The sequence below is a fragment of the Hyperolius riggenbachi genome, chromosome 7, assembly GCF_040937935.1.
Source record: "Hyperolius riggenbachi isolate aHypRig1 chromosome 7, aHypRig1.pri, whole genome shotgun sequence".
Taxonomy (NCBI): Eukaryota; Metazoa; Chordata; class Amphibia; order Anura; family Hyperoliidae; genus Hyperolius; species Hyperolius riggenbachi.
The window spans coordinates 233880770-233901081 of record NC_090652.1 but is presented as its reverse complement, the minus strand read 5'-3'; the positions used below and the strand labels follow the sequence as shown (position 1 = coordinate 233901081).

Here is a 20312-nt window from a genome sequence, read left to right as displayed (position 1 = left end):
AGAACGGTGTAATACTTCAAAAGCTCGAGTGCCATAAATATACAACAGCAGCTTAATACAAAGTAAACACATAAAACAAAAAGTAGAACAATCAGTTACCTAGACATCGGAATGCATTATGTAAACTCTTTCACACAGCAGAGTGTAAACATTTGGATTTCTGAGAATGACATTTGGAATATATAATACAGACCGTAAAAGGAAAAGTAATAAAAAGAGAAATACAACTGCAGGAAGCACGAAAAGTATTAGCTGCTACATTTCTGACAGTGTTTGTCATTTTGACAGTTTATCCCAAAATCAATCTCCACCAGCAAAATAAAGGGTTAACTCCAAAGTCCTTTCTCTTAGCTCCCACCAATGACAGAAGTAATTAAAGTGATTGGTTTCCAGACAGCAGTGAACAATGGGTACAGGGCAGGAAGGTGGTGCCCTCCCGACTAAGGCTAGCATTAGCAATGCCATGCAAGCAACACCTGCACCTGCAGGAGACCTTAGAATGCCAAGGTCTTGTTTTTCTGCCCCTCTCTGGCTTTCTGGCTTATAAACACCGAACCCATGATTAGTACCCACAAAAAGCACTGCGGTTCACAGCTTATCTCCATTCAAGTGGCAGTTAAATCGCCAGCTCACAATTATTTGCTGTTCCCTTTCTCAATAAACTCCCAGAGCTTGAAATTGGAATTGGCAACTGCTGATGCAGACTTGTGTTTTCAATACAAATGAAAAAAAAACTAAAAACTTTACGAACGAACTGTAATTTATACACGATAAGTTTTAATCAAAAGAAGTGTGATGTTAGGGGGTATACATCTGAACTTCATTGTCATTTTACCATCTTGCCCAGCACCTAAGACTTGTAGTACTTCTGAGATAAGGGGACAAACACTGGCACCATAGCAAGCATAGAGAATGGTAAAACAGCACTCCATAACAACACACGTGGCAGTATATATAGCATTTGCTATGATCTGTTCTTTATGCATAAAAGGTCAGCGATTTGTTTAGCTTTTTACTCAACTTTTAACCTTTTAGCAGCCACATAAAGTAAATCTTTATGTGGCTGCAGGGCTACATTTTTTCTGTTGCTGGGGAAGTGTGCCTTCTCCAGGTTGGCGGGCTATGCAGAGCGGCGTAGGGAGCTTTTATAGTTATATGTTCCAGACATGGACCAGCTTCCTCTCTTGATCCACCCGCGGTGCTGTACACTCAGCATCCTCTTCTGACTACTGATAACATGTTATTAGATGTGATAGGGGCTCAGAAGATAGTGTCAGCAGTGCAGCGCCACCCAGTGGAGGAAGAGAGGTGATGGAAGAGACTCTTCCATTATCCCTCTACCACCACCAAGTGGCACTGAACCACTGACAATATTTTCTGAGCCTTGATCACATGTAATAACATACAATCAAAAGTCAGTTGAGGATGCCGGGAGTGCAGCGCCATGGGTAGATGAGGAAGAGAAGCCGATCCAAATCTGGAACAGGTATCTATAACTGCTTCCTTCCGCCCCGTTGTGCATGACCTCATTAGGCAGAACAACTAATTGTTTTGAAGATGCGAACGGCTTAAAGAAGAATTTTAATCAAGGATTAAACTTCATTCCAATCAGTAGCTGATACCCCCTTTGAGAAATCTTTACCTTATCTCAAATAGATCATCAGAGGGCTCTGTATGGCTGATATTGTGGTGAAACCCCTCCCACAGTGTGATGTCAGGCCCTGACAGTGTAATAGATAGCGGAGATGCCGCCGCAGCGGTGAGCGGCATGGCGGCTGTCTCCGCGTCTCAGCCGGCGGCCTCCGCTGCGCAATTACATGGTGGAGTATTGCCTGGTCCTTCAGTTGCACATAGACTGAGGGCTACAAGTGCGCGTGCCAGGCGACAGGACCTTTATGCGAATAGAAGGGGAGTCAGCTGATCGGCCGGTCAGCTGACTCCAGCAGTGCTCCTGATTGGCTGAGTGACTGGGGCGGCGCTGTGGGGCGCTCTCAGTATATATATAGGACCTGCCTGTCAGTAGCTCCTCGTCTGCTGTTGCAAATGCTACGTGTTAGCACTCAGACCTTAGTCAGATCCCAAAGTGTGCTAGAATCAGCAGGAGCTGGGGATCCACACTAATAATAAGTACTAATTGAATTGTATTATTTGTTATGACCTTCTGCTAACCTTGACTACTCTTCTGCCTACTGATTCTGTGCTTCTGCCTATCTGATCCTGTTGCCGACTCTGATTTAGCCTTCTGTCTTTGTACCGTATCTGTCCGTTTGTTGCCGAATCTGCTTGTCTGACTCTCCTGTCCTCACCAGTGAGCCTGGTCCCTGGTTAGGGATTCCCTGTACAGCTTAATCACCTGCTCCTCAGGTGACCAGTAGCTGCAGTACAGTCTTAATCACCTGCTCCTCAGGTGACCAGGAGCTGCAGTACAGTCTTAATCACCTGCTCCTCAGGTGACTAGTAACCACGGTACTGTCCTCATCACCTGCTCCTCAGATGATTAGGAGCTGCAGCACAGTCTTGATCTCCTGCCCCTCAGGTGATCACCTGCTGCAGTGCAGTCTGAATCACCCGCTCCACGGGTGTTCAGTACACGTTGTCCAACTGTGCACCACCCGCTCCTCGGGTGAACTGATTACTAGTTCATCTGCATCTCCGGCTTGCTGGAGTGCTGATCCCTGTGTTCTATAGAGATATCTCCCTCTACTAGCTCCTCTGGGGGAGTTGGTATCTCTATCTGTATTACTGTTGAACCAAACACCTATCTTTACATCAGGTGGTCCTGTGCCTCGCTATACTCGCATTATTGGTGATTCTGCAGATCACTACATAATCAGGTATAGCATCTGTATTATTGGTGATACTGCAGATCGCCAATAATCAGAAAATCTGTTCTTGCTAACACCAACCGTTACAGACAGTTTGTGTCTGTGAATCTCCTTGCATAACTGCCAAGCAAGCAATATCTCCCTCAGTGCAAAGAACATACCATACATATCACCTGGCAGAACTAAAGATTTCACCACTAGTGATACATTTCAGAATCTAAATCAGGAAGAGGAAAGATTTTGTGTGTGTGTGTGTGTATGCGCCTGCACATGTGTTAGCAAACCCATACGAAAAAGGAGTTAAGGTTAGAATATATATATGATGGACAGTGACTTAGTTAAGGAACTATGGGCCGCAGCAAGAGTTTTAAACTGGGCCCCCTGCAGTATCAGAGAGGTGTAAGCAGGGGATGGGTTCAGTTTGTTCATAATTACTTTTATTCAAAATACATAAAGAAGTAATTATTACCAGCATAGAACCAATGAAGAGCTAATACAGAAGGTAAAGGAGGGCTCTGGTGGGCCAATCTGGTCCAAGGTCCCCAGTGTGGTCACAACATCTACATCCCCCCTTGCTATACCACTAATGATGGACAGATGATGACTAGAAGTTAAGATACGTATGCATGCACGATAATTACCAATAATGACCATTTCAGCCAACAATCGTTCTGTGTTTACAGCGGCCACCAATTGATCCTGCTCAGGCATTGGGGGGTGGTTAAGGATCCATTTTGCGGTATTCCTTAACAATGTCTGAGCAATGGATTGCTCCCCCCACCCGGAGGAATCCGCTCTGTCATTTGCCAATTGTCGACCCTCCCCACCCCACGCCTCCTCCATAGCAACAAAACGTTTCGCTAGACTGAAGGCTAGCGATGGTCTGTTTAGCATCAGCATCAAGCTTGTCGATTAAGGTATCGTTTTCCGATCCCCGATGGGCTAAAATTATCACGTGTGTACTTATCTTTAGACTGGATAACAATCTAATGTCTGTGCAAGTCTTGCCTGATGTCTCCGGTCAACCAAAATTTAAGAACACCTGAAGTGAGAGGAATATGGAGGCTGCCATATTTATTTAAACAATGTGAATTTGCCTGGCTGTCCCACTGATTCTTTGCCTCTAATATTTTAAGCCAGGCACGCAGATCAGATGTTTGACTTAAAGGGACTCCGAGCAGTGCAGAAACTATGGAAAGATGCATATCATTTTGAAGCTCTCTTTCTACTCTTTCCAATGATATATAAACCGCCACCCTACGCCTTTTAGTTTTTGCTATTTTCGCGATCGAAATCACGAACGAGGCAATTTCGATCGCGAAAATAGCGAAAACTAAAAGGCGTCGGGCGGCGGTTTATATATCATTGGAAAGAGGAGTAAGAGAGCTTCAAAATTATATGCATCTTTCCATAGTTTCTGCACTTTTTGGAGTCCAGCTTTTTATTATACAGGACGACTTTTCCCCAAAGTCGGCAGCTCGATTCAGCACAATGCAATGAAATACAAGGAACCCAGGGGGATATAATTACAAACATCATGCTGGTAGGTGTGAGGATATAATTCATTAGTTGTGGGTATGCTTAAAGAGGAACTCCAGTGAAAATAATGTAATAAAAAAAGTGCTTCATTTTTACAATAATTATGTATACATGATTTAGTCAGTGTTTGCTCATTGTAAAATCTTTCCTCTCCCAGATTCACATTCTGACATGTATTACATGGTGACATTTTTACTGTGGGCAGGTTATGTAGCTGTTTCTAGCTGTTCTGGCTTTAACAGACAGCTGTAAACAGCCATTTCCTGTCTGTGAACATTGTTACATTGTGGCAGTTTGCCCAGAGTACCGCGGTACCAGAGGCTCTTTTGGGAGGGGTTTCAGCACAAAATCAGTCATACAGCGCCCCCTGATGGTCTGTTTGTGAAATGCAATAGATTTGTCATGTAAAAGGGGTTATCAGCTACTGATTGGGATAAAGTTAAATTCTTGGTCGGAGTTTCTCTTTAAAGGCATACCCACAGGCACTGCTCGGAGTCCCTTTAAGTTTGACAAGATTTTCCCCATGCTTGTTTCAGGTATGTAATTCAGTTACTAACGATGCATGAAAGACCAGCAGGACACCAGGCAACTGGTATTGTTTAAAAGGAAATAAATATGGACGCTTCCCTATCCTTCTAGCTTTAGGTTTCCTTTAAGAAAAAAGACAGAATTGGATTTCACAAATAAATGCTGTTTCATTGCAGTGCGATGGCTTCGCCAATCCTGTCCCACATCACTTCAACAAGAAGCATTATTCCTATACATATTTTTCCTCAAGAACTCCTGTAGCTAGATTGTACCTTGCATTTTTGTCCATAGTAAAAAGGCTCTACATGCAACTTTGCTTAGCAATTATTTACATATTCTAAATTATAGAGATTCCAACAGTACAGAAAAATACAACCTTGCTTCTTTGTAATGATTAAGGCAGTTCATTGGTCCTGCAATTTCATAGCAGGTATCTCACCACTGGAGCCCTCAAGTGCTCTAAAAATTCAGGATGTGACTTAACTTGGCAGCACCAACATACACAACAGAATTAAATAAATCAAGTAAACCTGGTCTTTAATGCAAATTTGAAGTGAAGAGGCTTCAGAAGCAGTCGGGGCCCTGAGTATTTCCAAGCTGCTTGTTTTCGGGACATGAATACTTCAGAAGGCTGCCCAAGGAGGGTCAAAGACATATTCGACCAAGATGGTCAAAAAACTTTGCCAGGGCCAGGGAGTGGAATGAGAGGACAGAGAGAGGACTGGAAAGGCTTTATGTGTTTCAGGGCCTTTCCTCTCCATAGGTAAGTATCTAACTTTTTTTAGCTTGCTTCAGTTTTACTTTAACTCATTCACTGACTTGCACGATGGTTGAGTGGCTAACAATCTTGCCACTTGCAGTGGTAAAGTCCAAGGATACCGTCTACATGACGTTTGTATAGTCTCCCTGTGTTTTTGTGAGTTTGCTCTGACTTCTCCAGATTCCCCCTACTGTTGAACCCACCACCCTAAAAACACAGTGATATGTGAACCGGCTTCTCTTAGATTGACCCCTTGGTGGTGTGGGGACTTCACATTTTGAGCCCTTCTGAAAAAAATGAGTAAGGTATTTTTTGATTAGTCAACACATCCTATGATATTAGTAGGATCTGTTCACACTCAATCTGCAACGCAAAAATCTGACCTGCACCATTTTTTCCAAACAGCGGATGCGTTTCCCACAAAAAGACTATGGTGGAAACAATTCTGCTCTAACCAGACCACAACACATCATCATGCTTGTCGATCTGGCTCAATGTCGAGCATGCATCATAAGAATTTGTCCAGGTACCCTGTAAAGCAGTTCATAGTATATCTATGCAGCATTAACACTGGATATAAACACAAACATACAAATAAATAAGTGTAATGGATAGCGGAGATGCCGCCGCAGCGGTGAGCGGCATGGCGGCTGTCTCCGCATCTCAGCCAGCGGCCTTCGCCGCGCAGTTACATGGTGGAGTTTTGCCTGGTCCGTCAGTTGCACATAGCCTGAGGGCTATGCGCGCGCGCACCAGGCGACAGGACCTTTATGCGAATAGAAGGGGAGTCAGCTGATCGGCCAGTTAGCTGACTCCAGCAGTGCTCCTGATTGGTTGAGTGACTGGGGCGGCGCTGTGGGGCGCTCTCAGTATATATAGGACCTGCCTGTCAGTAGCTCCTCGTCTGCTGTTGCAAATGCTATGTGTTAGCACTCAGACCTTAGTCAGATCCCAAAGTGTGCTAGAACCAGCAGGAGCTGGGGATCCACACTTAGTCAGATTCTGTTGATAGCTAAAGTACTAATTGAATTGTATTATTTGTTATGACCTTCTGCTAACCTTGACTACTCTTCTGCTTACTGATTCTGCGCTTCTGCCTATCTGATCCTGTTGCAGACTCAGCCTGAACACTACTCTGATTTAAGCCTTCTGTCTTTGTACCATATCTATCCGTTTGTTGCCGAATCTGCTTGTCTGACTCTCCTGCCCTCACCAGTGAGCCTAGTCCCTGGTGAGGGATTCTCTGTACAGCTTAATCACCTGCACCTCAGGTGACCAGTAGCTGCAGTACAGTCTTAATCACCTGCTCCTCAGGTGACCAGTAGCTGCAGTACAGTCTTAATCACCTGCTCCTCAGGTGACCAGTAACTGCAGTACAGTCTTAATCACCTGCTCCTCAGGTGACCAGTAGCTGCAGTATAGTCTTAATCACCTGCTCTTCAGGTGACTAGTAACTACGGTACTGTCCTCATCACCTGCTCCTCAGGTGATTAGGAGTTGCAGTACAGTCTTGATCTCCTGGCCCTCAGGTGATCACCTGCTGCAGTACAGTCTGAATCACCCGCTCCATGGGTGATCAGTATATGTTGTCTTATGGCCCATACTCACGAGGGACTTTTGTTGCCTCAACACGCGGCGCGCGCGTGTTGCGGCGACAGGTCGCCCGTGAGTATGGGCCGTTGCCCGCGCGCGCACCCCGAACTGTCGCCCGTCGCTCATGTCGCCATGCGATTGAAAGTTTCAATCGCATGGCGACAGTCGCCGCCGCACCTCCCCCGCAACTGTCGCTAGTCCGCGTGAGTACGCGGACTAGCGACAGCAACCTCCATTGTGGTAAATGGAGCTTCCGGCGGGGGGAGGAGGAACGTCGGCGACAGCTTCCGTCTCGCCGCTGGTCCCTCTTCCGTGTGTGTACGCGGAGGGACCTGGCGAGGAGCTGTCGCCGGCCTGTCGCCCACACGCTCACGTGTGCTGGCGACAGGCCACTTCTGCAGCCCGTGAGTACGGGCCATTACTGTGCACCACCCGCTCCTCGGGTGAACTGACTACTAGTTCATCTGCATCTCCAGCTTGCTGGAGTGCTGATCCCTGTGTTCTATAGAGATATCTCCCTCTACCAGCTTCTCTGGGGGAGTTGGTATCTCTATCTGTATTACTGTTGCACCAAACACCTATCTTTACATCTGGTTGTCCTGTGTCTCGCTATACTCTCATCATTGGTGATTCTGCAGATCACCACATAATCAGGTATAGTATCTATATTATTGGTGATACTGCAGATCACCAATAATCAGAACATCTGTTCTTGCTGACACCAATCGTTACAACAAGCAGTTAGGAATATGTGGTACTTTCATTGCCAAATTTTCTAGGACTACACTGGAATACAATATGCTCAGAGTACAATGGGCTCAATTTACGTGAGAATGTGTTTTGAGAGGTTCTTTATTTCGTCACTTGGCAGATGTATTAGTTTGCTGCTGGTCAGTTGGGCGCAGATAGCCACCCCTGCTACAGCTGAAACTGGTATTGTGGTAAATTAATACCTCTTAAAGCAAACCTGAAAAAAAAAATCTTATGAAATGATGGATTTTATGTGTACTAGTGATATTTAATAGAACATTCATATCAAAGAAAAGAGTCTCATATTTTTATGTTACCTTATATAGTTTTTGTTTTATAAAATTGCATCATGCTGTCATATTTGCAGTTTACAAACCAAACTCTGTATTAAACCATAAAACAGAGCAGAGCTAATGATCCTTTAGAACTTTATTGCAGTAAAACCTTATCTCAATCTGTCTCTCACTGTTTCTTTGATGTATAAGTGCTTCAGAAAACAAGACCTTCTTCAACGTAGCTCAGAGAAGCTCTTTTGCATAGATAACAACTGAAGATCCTTAACGCTTTCTGTACTGGAAAACAATATCAGACTTTTCTTTGTTACTGATATTCTATTTCTTAGCTGTACTACAAACACAATTCATTATCTCATAAACTTATTTTCATTTCAGGTTTGCTTTAAGTACTTCCACATTTTTTAAAATGTTCTTAAAGGGGAACTTCAGCCTAAACAAACATACTGTCATCAAGTTACATTAGTTATGTTAATTAGAATAGATAGGTAATATAATCTCTTACCCACCCTGTTTTAAAAGAACAGGCAAATGTTTGTGATTCATGGGGGCTGCCATCTTTGTCATGGGGCCAGCCATCTTTTTGGTTGAAAGCAGGTGACAAGGAGCAGGAGACACAGTTCCAACTGTCCTGTGTCCTGATTACCCCTCCCAGCTGCGCACGCTAGCCTTCAAATGTCAAATTCAAAATGTAAAAAAAAAAAATGCACCAAAACAGCAGAACGAGAACAACAACATCAGAAATCCCATCATGCTTTGCACAGCATCAGGGGAAAAAAGCCCGGGCCAGTTTTCTTCTGTGCAGCTAAAAATGAGGCTTGTATAAGAGAAACAAAGTTCTGATGCTGTGAAACTGTTAAAGAAACACCAAGCCTTTTCAGTGCTGCTGAGTCGATTTTTAGTCCGGAGGTTCACTTTAATTTTTCTTTTTCATCTTATGACTTCAGTACAGCTTTAAAGATTGACTACTCTAAACCAGACACGTTTGGTGCTTCGTTTAGCAGTCATGATACACACTGGCCCTCAAACCTTTCTGTCAACAGAGGTACCAAATGTACAACACTTTTTAATTTGTCAAGAAAAGCTACTCAGCAAGGACAGTCACCATTTATATAATACATCACAGACAGAAAAGACACCATGAAATAAATATAAATACTAAAATTAATCATAGCTTATAAACCTAACTCCTTTCATAAGCACAAATTAAAAAAATGCCCCACAAAAACTTCTTGTGTAATAATTGTTTGGCACAGTTTATATAAAGTGCCAAATGCTAAAGGGTAATTGGAACACAATAGACAAAAATGCCCCTTAAAAAGTCATAAATAATCTGCTGCTGCAGAAGACCTTGAAAGGAGACAGAATAATAAAGCTAAATCAAAACAGTCTGCCAAGACCTCAGAGTGAAAACTGTAAGTAGAACTTTAAAAAAAGAAGCAGACGTTTCAAGTACTGAACAGCTGATAGCAAATACAAAATACAGTAACAACGCATAAATTCTACTTATTGTACAAACAAAAAGTAGAGAAAAAAATCTCCTTTGTATTTTGTGTTATAAAGTTTTTATTGTGCAAAGCAAGCAGTCTGATCGAACCAGCCCAAAGCGTAGCCAGCAGTTCTCAATTAATCTAGTAGTGTTGGGCCAACACAAATATAGCAATGCTGAAGCCATGCACGGTATTAGTTTAAAATAATATATACAGTATATATGTGTTTATATATATATATATATATATATATATATATATATATATATATATATATATATATAAATAAAACTGTAAAAAGAGGCTTTTAGAAACAGTGTGAAAGCAACCCAAGGTGAGAGGGATATGGGGCTGCCATTATTTCCTTTTAAACAATACCAGTTGCTTGGCAGTCTTCCTGATCCTATGTCCTTAATATGTTTAGCCATAGACTCTGAACAAGCATGCAGCAGATCAGGTGCTCTGACTCAGCTGACTCGGGTTTTGCTGGACTAACCATATGCTTGTATAATTGAAGGAAAAAGCCCTTTCTGAAAAGCACCAAACTGGTCATAGAGATAAATGTCACAACATCTTTATTTTACAAAAAAAAATTGGGGGGGAAATAAAGATTTTGTGACATTTATCTCTATGACCAGTTTGGTGCTTCTCAGAAAGGGCTCTTTTTCCTTCAATGATACTGTTTCCCTTTGCCCTTAGCACATTTTGGTCTCTGACCTAACAGTCACATCAGGTGTTTATATACATTCTTACATGGTGCTCGTCCATAGTGCAATCTAACCATATGCTTGGTCCATAGTAATTGCAATCTAACCATATGCTTGGTCCAGGGTTTTGACTTAGACACTACTCATGTCAGAAGATCAACATGGCTGCCAGACGACTAGCATTGTTTATAAGCAAATAAATATCCCTCTCACCTTGTCTTCCCTTTAAAGAGAGTCTAAAGCCTCAAAAGAAAAAACATTTTTACTTAAAGAGGAGCTGTTAGGTATTGGGTCTCAGAGAAAATAAACACATATATCAGTAGCTAAAGATTGGCTGTACTTACATTACATATGCATTTCACTGTCCACGTTTGGATTTCACAGAATTTGTATATAGTATATGCAGAGATAGATGCTCCTGACAGCTCATGGCAGGCTCCATGTTTTTCTGTCAAATGTGTCGTCATGTCCTGCCTGCTTCCTGATCACAGATAAGCTCCTACTTGAACAACACAATGTGCAGTGAATATTAATGAGCCATGTGGCTAGGAACAATAGCTGACTCCTGCAGAGTACTCTGCCCCGAGATTTATCAGTGCTACACGCTGGACTGATTACAAGCTTCTGTAACGTCTCATTAGCAGCCGAGGGGAGGGCCCCAGAATGCTTTGCAGTTTAGTATGCGGCTTGCGTCCTTATGGGTATATAACAGACTTGCTGATAAGCACACATCAAAGGTAACTGAGATTTTTATCTTCACTAATGGCTTTTGGGCTTCCTTCTAAACTGTTTAACACAGGAGAATAGAGGTTTAAATTAGCTTCTGCAGCCTGACAGTTACTCTTTAACAGTCTTCTTTAGCATTAATGCCATACCTGAAACGCCACATCCCCACGGCTGAACTCTCAATTAAAACCCCCGAAATCCCTTTCCAAGTCATGGATTTTGCTGCCTGGGGAGGCAGAGCTTTGGGCTGTAGCTCTGCCTCCTGTCCAATCAATCTTCGCTTATCACCGCCTCTCCCCGCCCCTCTCAGTGAAAGAAGACTGAGAAGGGTGGAAAGAGGCGGCGATCAGTGCAGATTGATGTGAGTAGAAGCAGAGCTACAGCCCAAAGCTCTGCCTCTACCCGGAAGGAATCTTCCCCCGGGGATTTCAGGGGCATTAATTGAGAGTTCAGCCATGGGGATGCAGTGTTTAAGGTATGGTATTAATGCTAAAGAAGACTGTTAAGCAAAAACAGGTTTAATTTGAGGCTTCAGACTCTCCTTAAAGGCTGCAGGATATAGCAGTGGGCTTGCTGCCATTCAATAGCATTTAAATCAACAGAGGCATTATGTTTTTATATGTCATAATTTTTCAACATGAGCAGGTCTGAGGTTTGACATGCAATTCCAAGTGGGGAGCGCCTGACACATTTTGTAGTTAGAATCCACCTCCCTAGAGGGCATAGGGATTGACATAAAATCACCCAGATAATAAAAGAAACAGCCAGCAGCTTATTAATACAAACTGGCAAAGGTCGATAAGATCTAAGATAAAGCCTCCAGGATAAATATTATAAGACTTGCTCCAATAGATTAATGTTCCACTGACCCACTCAGTTTTACAGGTACATCATCTCTTACCCTTACATACGTTATATATGTTTTTAGAGAATAGAGTTGGTAGTATGAGATACATAATAAAATAATTGTATTAACTCTAACAATCAAATGTGGTATAAAGCTGAAATTCCTTACTTTATTGACACAAACTAGCATAGAGACTAACTACACAAATAGGCTCCAATTATAGCACACAATGAAAACTGGTGCATGTCAAGCCTTTGTAAGTATACATACAGTATATACATTCACAAATTCCAGTCTAAGGTGTCAAACTCTTGATTCTTACTATAAAATCTAGATTGCCGGTGAATGTACAGTAAATTCTTGTTGTTCTTTAGGGACGGACGGAAATGCCAATTTCCGATTCCGCATAAATTCCATTTTCTAAAAATGCCGATTACAGATACAACGGCATACCAATGGTAATCCGATTTCTGAAAAAGTATTGTTTTTATATTATAGATTCTGTAAAAAACAACACTTTACAGTACAGTATACTTCCAAAAAGTTACTCTAATTGGCTAAATACTTCAGAGTCGGAAGCATTGAACCAGAGTATGCAGAATTTTTCCACGGAAATTGGATTGCCGCGGTAATTACAAAGCAATCACAAGACTTGAATTCTAAAGAGTATTTTTGCGTCTTCTGATTGACCTAAAATTTCAGTGGTTTTCCAGCTTTCGTGGTAAATCATCAGATTCTCTGATTGGTTTAATACTACCGACAATTTCCAAATTAAGGAAAATCGAAAATAGTACTGCATATCGGTAAATACATGTATCAAAAATGCCATCAAAATACATTTTACATTTCTGTCCACATTTTAAGATATTTGCTAAACACACTTAACCTCCTTAGCGGTATTCCCGACACTGTGTCGGGCATACCGCCATCTGTCCTCAGGAGTGCCCCACGCTGAATAAATATGCAGAAACAGCTGAAAAACCTTCTGCTACAACTAAGCTAGCTAGTAAATGTGTCTGGCACCCATGGATCCCCTGCGATCCCCCCATTTCTACATTACCTCCCCCCCTGGATCCAGCGACCGCACAGCCTCCCTGCACAGCTCCGGTCTCTCTATGGTGAGGATCGGGTTTGCGCATGACGTCATGTGCGATCCTCCCCATAGAGAGCCCAAGGCTGTGCGGGGAGGCTGCGCCGATCGCTGGAGCCAGGCTGGGTAAAGTATAAACTGGCTGGATCGGGGGATCTAGCCGGACACTTTTACTAGCTAGCTTAGTGCTAGCAGAAGGTTTTTCAGCTATTTCTGCACTTTTATTCAGCGTGGGGCACAAAGTTACATAACCTCCTGAGAGGCGTAACGCTCAGGAGATTGAAGGACACCTGAGGCGAAAATAAACTAATGAAATAAACGATTATATCTATCTTCCTTTTTAAGATATTCCACAGTTTTATTGTATGTTTAACTCTACTTTTTAAGTTTTAACTGTTTATTGTTTTTGCTCAATGACACATTCATTGAAGTATTCCAGAGCTAAAATCTATGAACCATTGACACTTTTTATATCGTTCCTGCTCTCAGAAGCCATTTTCTGCTAGGAAAGTGTTTTATAGTTGGAATTTCTTATCAGCGAGGGTCACACTGTAGTCACTTCCTGTCTGAGTCAGGACTGAGTCAGCCACTTCCATACCTGGTATTTAACTCTTTCAGACAGAGAAAGAAAAAAAGAAACACAGCATAGTTATTTGTGTGCTAGGCACTGTACACCTCCATATCTATCTCATCATGTCACATGTCACCTCGGGTATCCTTTAAGTATAAGTACACTATATGCAAATGTAGAGTTCATGTGTGATTATATGTAATGAGTGAATACTGATAATCCATTTTACATGCAAATTTTCACAGATATGAAATTTAGCCAATCAAACCCACTGATTGCTTGTTAATTCACCCATTTCCAGCCAATAAGTTAACAGTATAGAGTGGGAGGAGGCAGCCCAAATTCATAACATTTGTTAAAAACAGTTTAAAACAGAAAAGAGGAGTCTTACCTCTGGTTTTAGCCAGTTGCTTGTGGTCTGGTCACGGTGCTATGGCCCATACACACGGGCTACAACTGTCGCCGCAACCACGTGGCACGCCTTTAGGCTCATACACATGAGCCACAGCGGTGGCTCGAGCCATAAGAAAAAAAAAAAAGCTCGTCGCCAGGTCCCTCTGTGCAACAGCCATACACACGGCACACAGAGGGACACAGATTCGGCAGAAGCTGTCGCCGAAGGTTCCTCCTCCCCGCCGTCCCCCGGCCGGAAGCTCCATACATTGTGTATGGAGTTGCTGTCGCTAGTCCGCATACACACGGCGGACTAGCGAAGGTTGCGTCGATGTTGCGGCGAAGTTGTGGCGACAGCTTATGCCGGCGATTGGAAGCGCCAAATGCCTGGCGACAGCAGCGACTAGCGACGGTTTGGGGTGCGCGCCTCATACACACAGGCGACCTGTCACCGCAACACGCGCGTGCCACGTTGTTGCGGCGACAGTTGTAGCCCGTGTGTTTGGGCCATTAGTCATGGAGAGATTCAAAAAACAAGAAAAGATTTTGGATAATACCTTTAATGACTAACTTTCCAAGATTTTTTGCAAGCTTTCAAAACTTTAAGTTTCTTATTCAGGCAGGATACAAAACGGGATCAGAACTTTGAAATACTACACGAGAGCCCATTACGTTTGTACAGTTCTGATCCAGTTTTGTATCATGCCTGAACAAGAAACTTAAAGTTTTGACAGCTGACAAAGCTATCTTGTACAGTTAGCCATTAAAGGTATTACCTAAACAACTTTTGTTGTTATGTCTTTGTAAGATGTTTTTAATGAATTATATCTACTTCTCCCTCCCAATATTGTCTATCTGCCATTCAGGGGTTCCATTAGGATACAGAGACCCTTATTCAATATTTTATTTCTCTGAAATTTTCTCCTTAGTGATATTTTCACACCTGATCAATAAAATGCCTTTTGAACCACCAGCCAGCAGCAAAATACTCAGATTTTTTTTTTAATCATGTAGCTAGCCTAGCGCTAGCTACATGATACCCCCCTCCCCTTCCGATTACCACCCACCCTTCCGCTCGCCGCCGGTGCCTATGCCCGTCACGAAATACCGTTCTGAACGGGATTTCCTTTAGGGCTTTCCCCGTCGCCATGGCGACGGATGGAATGACGTCATCGACGTCGTGATGTCATAGGGCGTCCCGATCCTCCCCTCAGCGCTGCCTGGCACTGATTGGCCAGGCTGCGCACGGGGTCTGGGGAGGGGCCCTATTATTGATTGCCCCCCAGCCCCATACCCCCCACCCCTGTGGTGAACCCCACCCCCCAAGACCCCCGAAAATCATAATACAGCTGCGTTTCACCAGAAATTACACTTATTGCGGCATGGGTTCACCACAAAATAGTTGTAATGCAGCAGAGCGTTTCACCATAAAATATACTTATTGCGGCATGCACTCACACACACCGTACACACACACACACACACACACACACAATATACACATGCACACAGTACACACAACACACACACTATACACAGTACACACACACACACTATACACAGTACACACACACAATACACACACACACACACACACACACACACACACACACACACACACACACACACACACACTATACACAGTACACACACACAGTACACACACACACACACACACACACACTATACACACACAGCACACAGTAGATATACACTATACACACACACTATGCTGCTACCAGGGGAGGACTGGGACCTTTTGGCCTGTGGGAAAACAGACTTGAGGCCCATTATCATGGCAGCCTCAGCCCAAATTATCAAGTCGCATTTGCAAATTGCTAGCGATTGCTATTGCGATTTTGTCGTGCACTAGCCCAGAGAGAGGAGGAGTGGAGTGAGACTGAGAATTATTATTATTATTATTGATTTATAAAGCGCCAACATATTCCGTGGCGCTGTACAAAGTGAGAAACAAACATGGGGTACATAATACAGACAATGGTGTACACTAATATACAAGATACATAATTAGTGACAAAATACAAATAAATGATACAGCATACAGAATACAAATTATAGAATTGGTAATGACAGTGATAAAAATAACATAATGAATAAAATGTATAATGATTTCCAAGACACAAAAGGGGGAGAGAGCCCTGCCCTTGCAAGCTTACAGTCTAAAGGAGAATAGCAGGATATGGAGCAGAGAGCTAATCTGTATTGCAGTCCCAAATTACACAGAATAGTTGCCGGTAATAGGACTGCTGTCCCTGCCAGTCTCCCACACAAGTCAGAAAGGAGTCCTCCTGGAGTCTAGGGACTGTCAAAACTTTTCAACCTGTTTAACACCGTATCTGCACATGCAGTCATTATAACAATGGGGAGAGACAAGACAGATGTTTTCCCAGGGACCCTCCAGGCAAGTTCTGCATCATGCTGTGTATATTTACCAGCTTGCCTGTCCTCTAATTGCACTTTTTTCAGCTAGCCTAGTGTTTCACATTGCTGTACAACAACAAACCTGAATACACTAGACCATCCCTAAATCACTGAATAAAAGCCTGGGGGGCAGTCCATGCCTGGCTGCTAATCCTGTTAAGCTCAGTCTCTACATCCACTCAGTTACCAGTAGCAGAGAGAGAGGAACTGAATGAATCAGTGAATCAGAGTGAAGAGTCAGGACTCAGAAGCTGATGCTGTACTCGGAGCCTTCTCTCACTGGCTCAGTACTGTGGTTCTTCGAATCATTAAGCTGAAGGAACTGAATTAATAAGTCAGTGAATCCAGTTATGAGTCCAGTCAGGCGCTGCTGTTAGCTGCTGCTGTGTAAACTGAAACCTAAGTGGGCTGAGAGGCATTTATTCTCTGAACTCTCAGCAGCGCTCCTGGCTCCTCCTGCCGCTCTAGGCAGGAATTTATAGCTGCCTGGTGGGTGAAACGGCTCTGGAAAGTGACCACAGACACTAGCAGAAGATTATCCATGTTGGGACAGATTTTTCCCACATGCCCTAAACTGTAATTGTATAACAACCCAGTTTTATCAGTATTTTTTCTTTTCTAATGTGTATTCATATTGCTTGATATACTAAACTGTATAGGCACTCTCTGTTGTCTCTATGTTTCATCTCCTTTTTTTTACAGCGTAGCTTCCCAACCACCTCTCAATCAATTAGTAGGTATAGGGCTTGATTGGACTCAATTTTAAAGCAAATCTGAAGCAAGAAAAAAAGTATGATAAAATTAATTGTATGTGTAGTACAGATACTTAAAGGAGTACTATGAAACTTTTACCAATTTCTGTCTGTAGCATAAATCAAAATTGCAACAGCAGTCTGTGCGAAAACAGCAGATCTTTCTGCTGTGCAGTGTAGCTTTTTTTTTAAATTTACCTTATAGACGCATCTGACACACTGACGGCAACGGGGAATGGGGCAGCTCATTACATGAGAGGGGATTCCTTTTCTATAGTGCGGCAGTGCATTATCCTACTTTCATGTCCCCCCACATCACAGCGCACTATACAGCGAGTGACCCGCCGAAGCATGCTATGAGGAGCGAGAGACAACCGCTCTCGCTCCTATTCTGCCCAGTGCCCAGCCAATCTGCCGTGTGTCGGGCTGCCTATGCTACGCAACGGCAAGCATAAGCTGGAGGAGGGCGCGTCATGATCCTTCGCCATCGGCTCCTGCTTCTGATGCATTCAGGAGCAGTGACGCGCCCTCCTCCAGCTTATGCTTGCCGTTGCGTAGCATAGGCAGCACGACACACGGAAGTCTCCCTCTGGGGCGGATTGGCTGGGCAGAATAGGAGCGAGAGCGGTTGTCTCTCGCTCCCCATAGCAGGCTTCGGCGGGTCACTCGCTGTTGTGCGCTCTCATGGGGGGGAACATGAAAGTAATGCACTGCCGCACTATAAAAAAGGAAAAAAAGGAATCCCCTCTCATGTAATGAGCTGCCCCATTCCCCGTCGCCGTCAGGGTGTCAGATGTGTCTATAAGGTAAATTAAAAAAAAAAAAGCTACACTGCACAGCAGAAAGATCTGCTGTTTTCGCACAGACTGCTGTTGCAATTTTGATTTATGCTACAGACAGAAATTGGTAAAGTTTGATAGTACTCCTTTAATAGAACATTAGCAGCAAAGAAAAGGGTCTCGTATTTTTATTTTCAGTTATATAGCTTTTTTTTGAAGTCCATTGCATCATACTGTCACAGTTGCAGTTTTAAAACCCCACTCTGTCTTTTAAGCTATAAAACAATGCAGATATAATGACCCTTTTAACTTTCCTGCAGTAAAATCTGATCTCAAGCTGTCTCTCACTGTTTCTTGGCTGTTTAAGCTCTTCAAAAAGCAGAATACAAAAAGAGGACACAGAGAGCCAATATAGTGTAGTAAGTACTGGCAAAGGAGGAATGTGTAGAGCAAGTAAATTATACTTACAAACCTCGGTCACCTCAAAGGTAACCACTGTAATTTCAGGTGGGGAGATTAGACCTGTCCCCACTCAGGACTAAGATGTTGCTCTCCATAGATCAGAAAAAGGGGGTTACAACACTCTACCGAGGGTGGCGTTTCACAGGTGTGACTCTGCTTCATCAGACAGTAAAAAAGGAGCATATTACAGCTGCAGATCAGCATAGCACTAAGCGCCTCTGTGAGACAGACAGACAGAGGCGCTTAGTGCTATACTGACCAGCTGATCCAGCTGCTACAGGTATATATGCTCCTTTTTTACTGCCTGATGAAGCAGGGTCACGCCTATGAAACTTGTTGCACAATAATCGGGAATGTGTGTAAATAAAACTTTCTGTGACTGTTCAAATCAACAGTTCTGTGTGTCTGCTTGGAGGAGGTAAGTCCACCACTACCTCCTCTATACATGTATAATTTTAAGAATTTTAGTGTTTTTTTTATCCTGTTGGCGCCTCTGTTTGTTCTTACACAATCTTCAGAAAACAGGACTGTATTCAACCCAGTGGGTCGAATAGCTCAGAGAAGCTCTTTTGCATAGAAAACAACTGACTTTTTTTAACTCTTCCTGTACTGGAAATCAATATCAGACTCTTATCTACTAATGTTCTATTTCTTAGCTATATTATACCTGCAACTCATTATCTCATAAGTTTATTTTCGCTTCAGGTTTGCTGTGGTCAATTTGCATTTTAACTGATGTTTTTAAGCTTATTTCTAGTAGTGATATCGACTAGCAGCAAAACGAGGGACCGATCTGTCACTTCCAACTTTTTATGGTGGTAGTTGGCTGCTAGGCTACAGTTCAGATTTATTCTAAAATAATATTTCCTTCCAGCTTAAGGATCCTGCTGCTCTCTGCCATTATACATAATTTATAAATATTTTTAGAACCGTCCAGAGAGTTTTACAACAGTAAGTGATAAATGTAGATTTATTCAAATGAGGCACAAAGCAGCGGCATTTATCCAGCGCTTTGGACAACTTATTAAAATTTCCCTTTAATTAATGTCTGATGGCGGCAACAAGTGCATAACATGCAGCTCAGTGAGAAATATAGATATAGGTGCTAAATCCGCAGGATATTAAACATAAGGATTCTGACAATGGCAAATGGATCACTATAGCATTCAGGCACCGCTTTGCTAAATATGTTTATTTCATTATGCCAGATTGCAGGGATGTGCAGGCAAGCATGGCCTATTTTAAGCTGGAGGTAACTTTCTCCTCCGCACAGACTTCTGGCAGCACACAATATTGTGACATGCTATAGAGAAACATCTCAGATGGGTTAATGACCCTTAAGATATGTGCTAGTCATTCGCAGGCAGCTGAGTTTTAATTGACAAGCAGGTGAGAGCAGTGTGTTTGCATAGCTTCAGCTCACTGCATCCACTGCCACATCTCCTGTCTTGGGTATCTTAAAATGTCCTTTATTGTGTCCTCCTGTTGACAGGGACTTGGAAAGATTTCCATCCCTGGCTTTCACAGAGGCAGCAGCAGAATAACAAAAACTAAAGCCTGGATATAGAGCTTGCTTTAAAAATATGACCAGTAGGGGATAGAAATTTATTTATTTTTTTTAGCTGTGTTCCATTTTTTTTCGATGAGCTAAAATCATGCTGAGTTTCTGTGTAATGATTTTGAGAAGGACACGTTCCATATCCTTACAAAGGCTATCGGTTCTTAGGCACAGGACGCCTCTTCTCAGTGCACACAGTGCCGGCCC

The 20312-nt window shown here is 42.9% G+C and overlaps 1 protein-coding gene across 5 annotated transcripts in view; it reads right to left on the bottom strand.

The window, feature by feature from the left end:
• ERBB4 (erb-b2 receptor tyrosine kinase 4) overlaps nucleotides 1–20312 on the bottom strand; it is a 1342090-nt gene that overhangs the window by 301362 nt on the left and 1020416 nt on the right. The gene's annotated exons all lie outside the window — the stretch shown is intronic.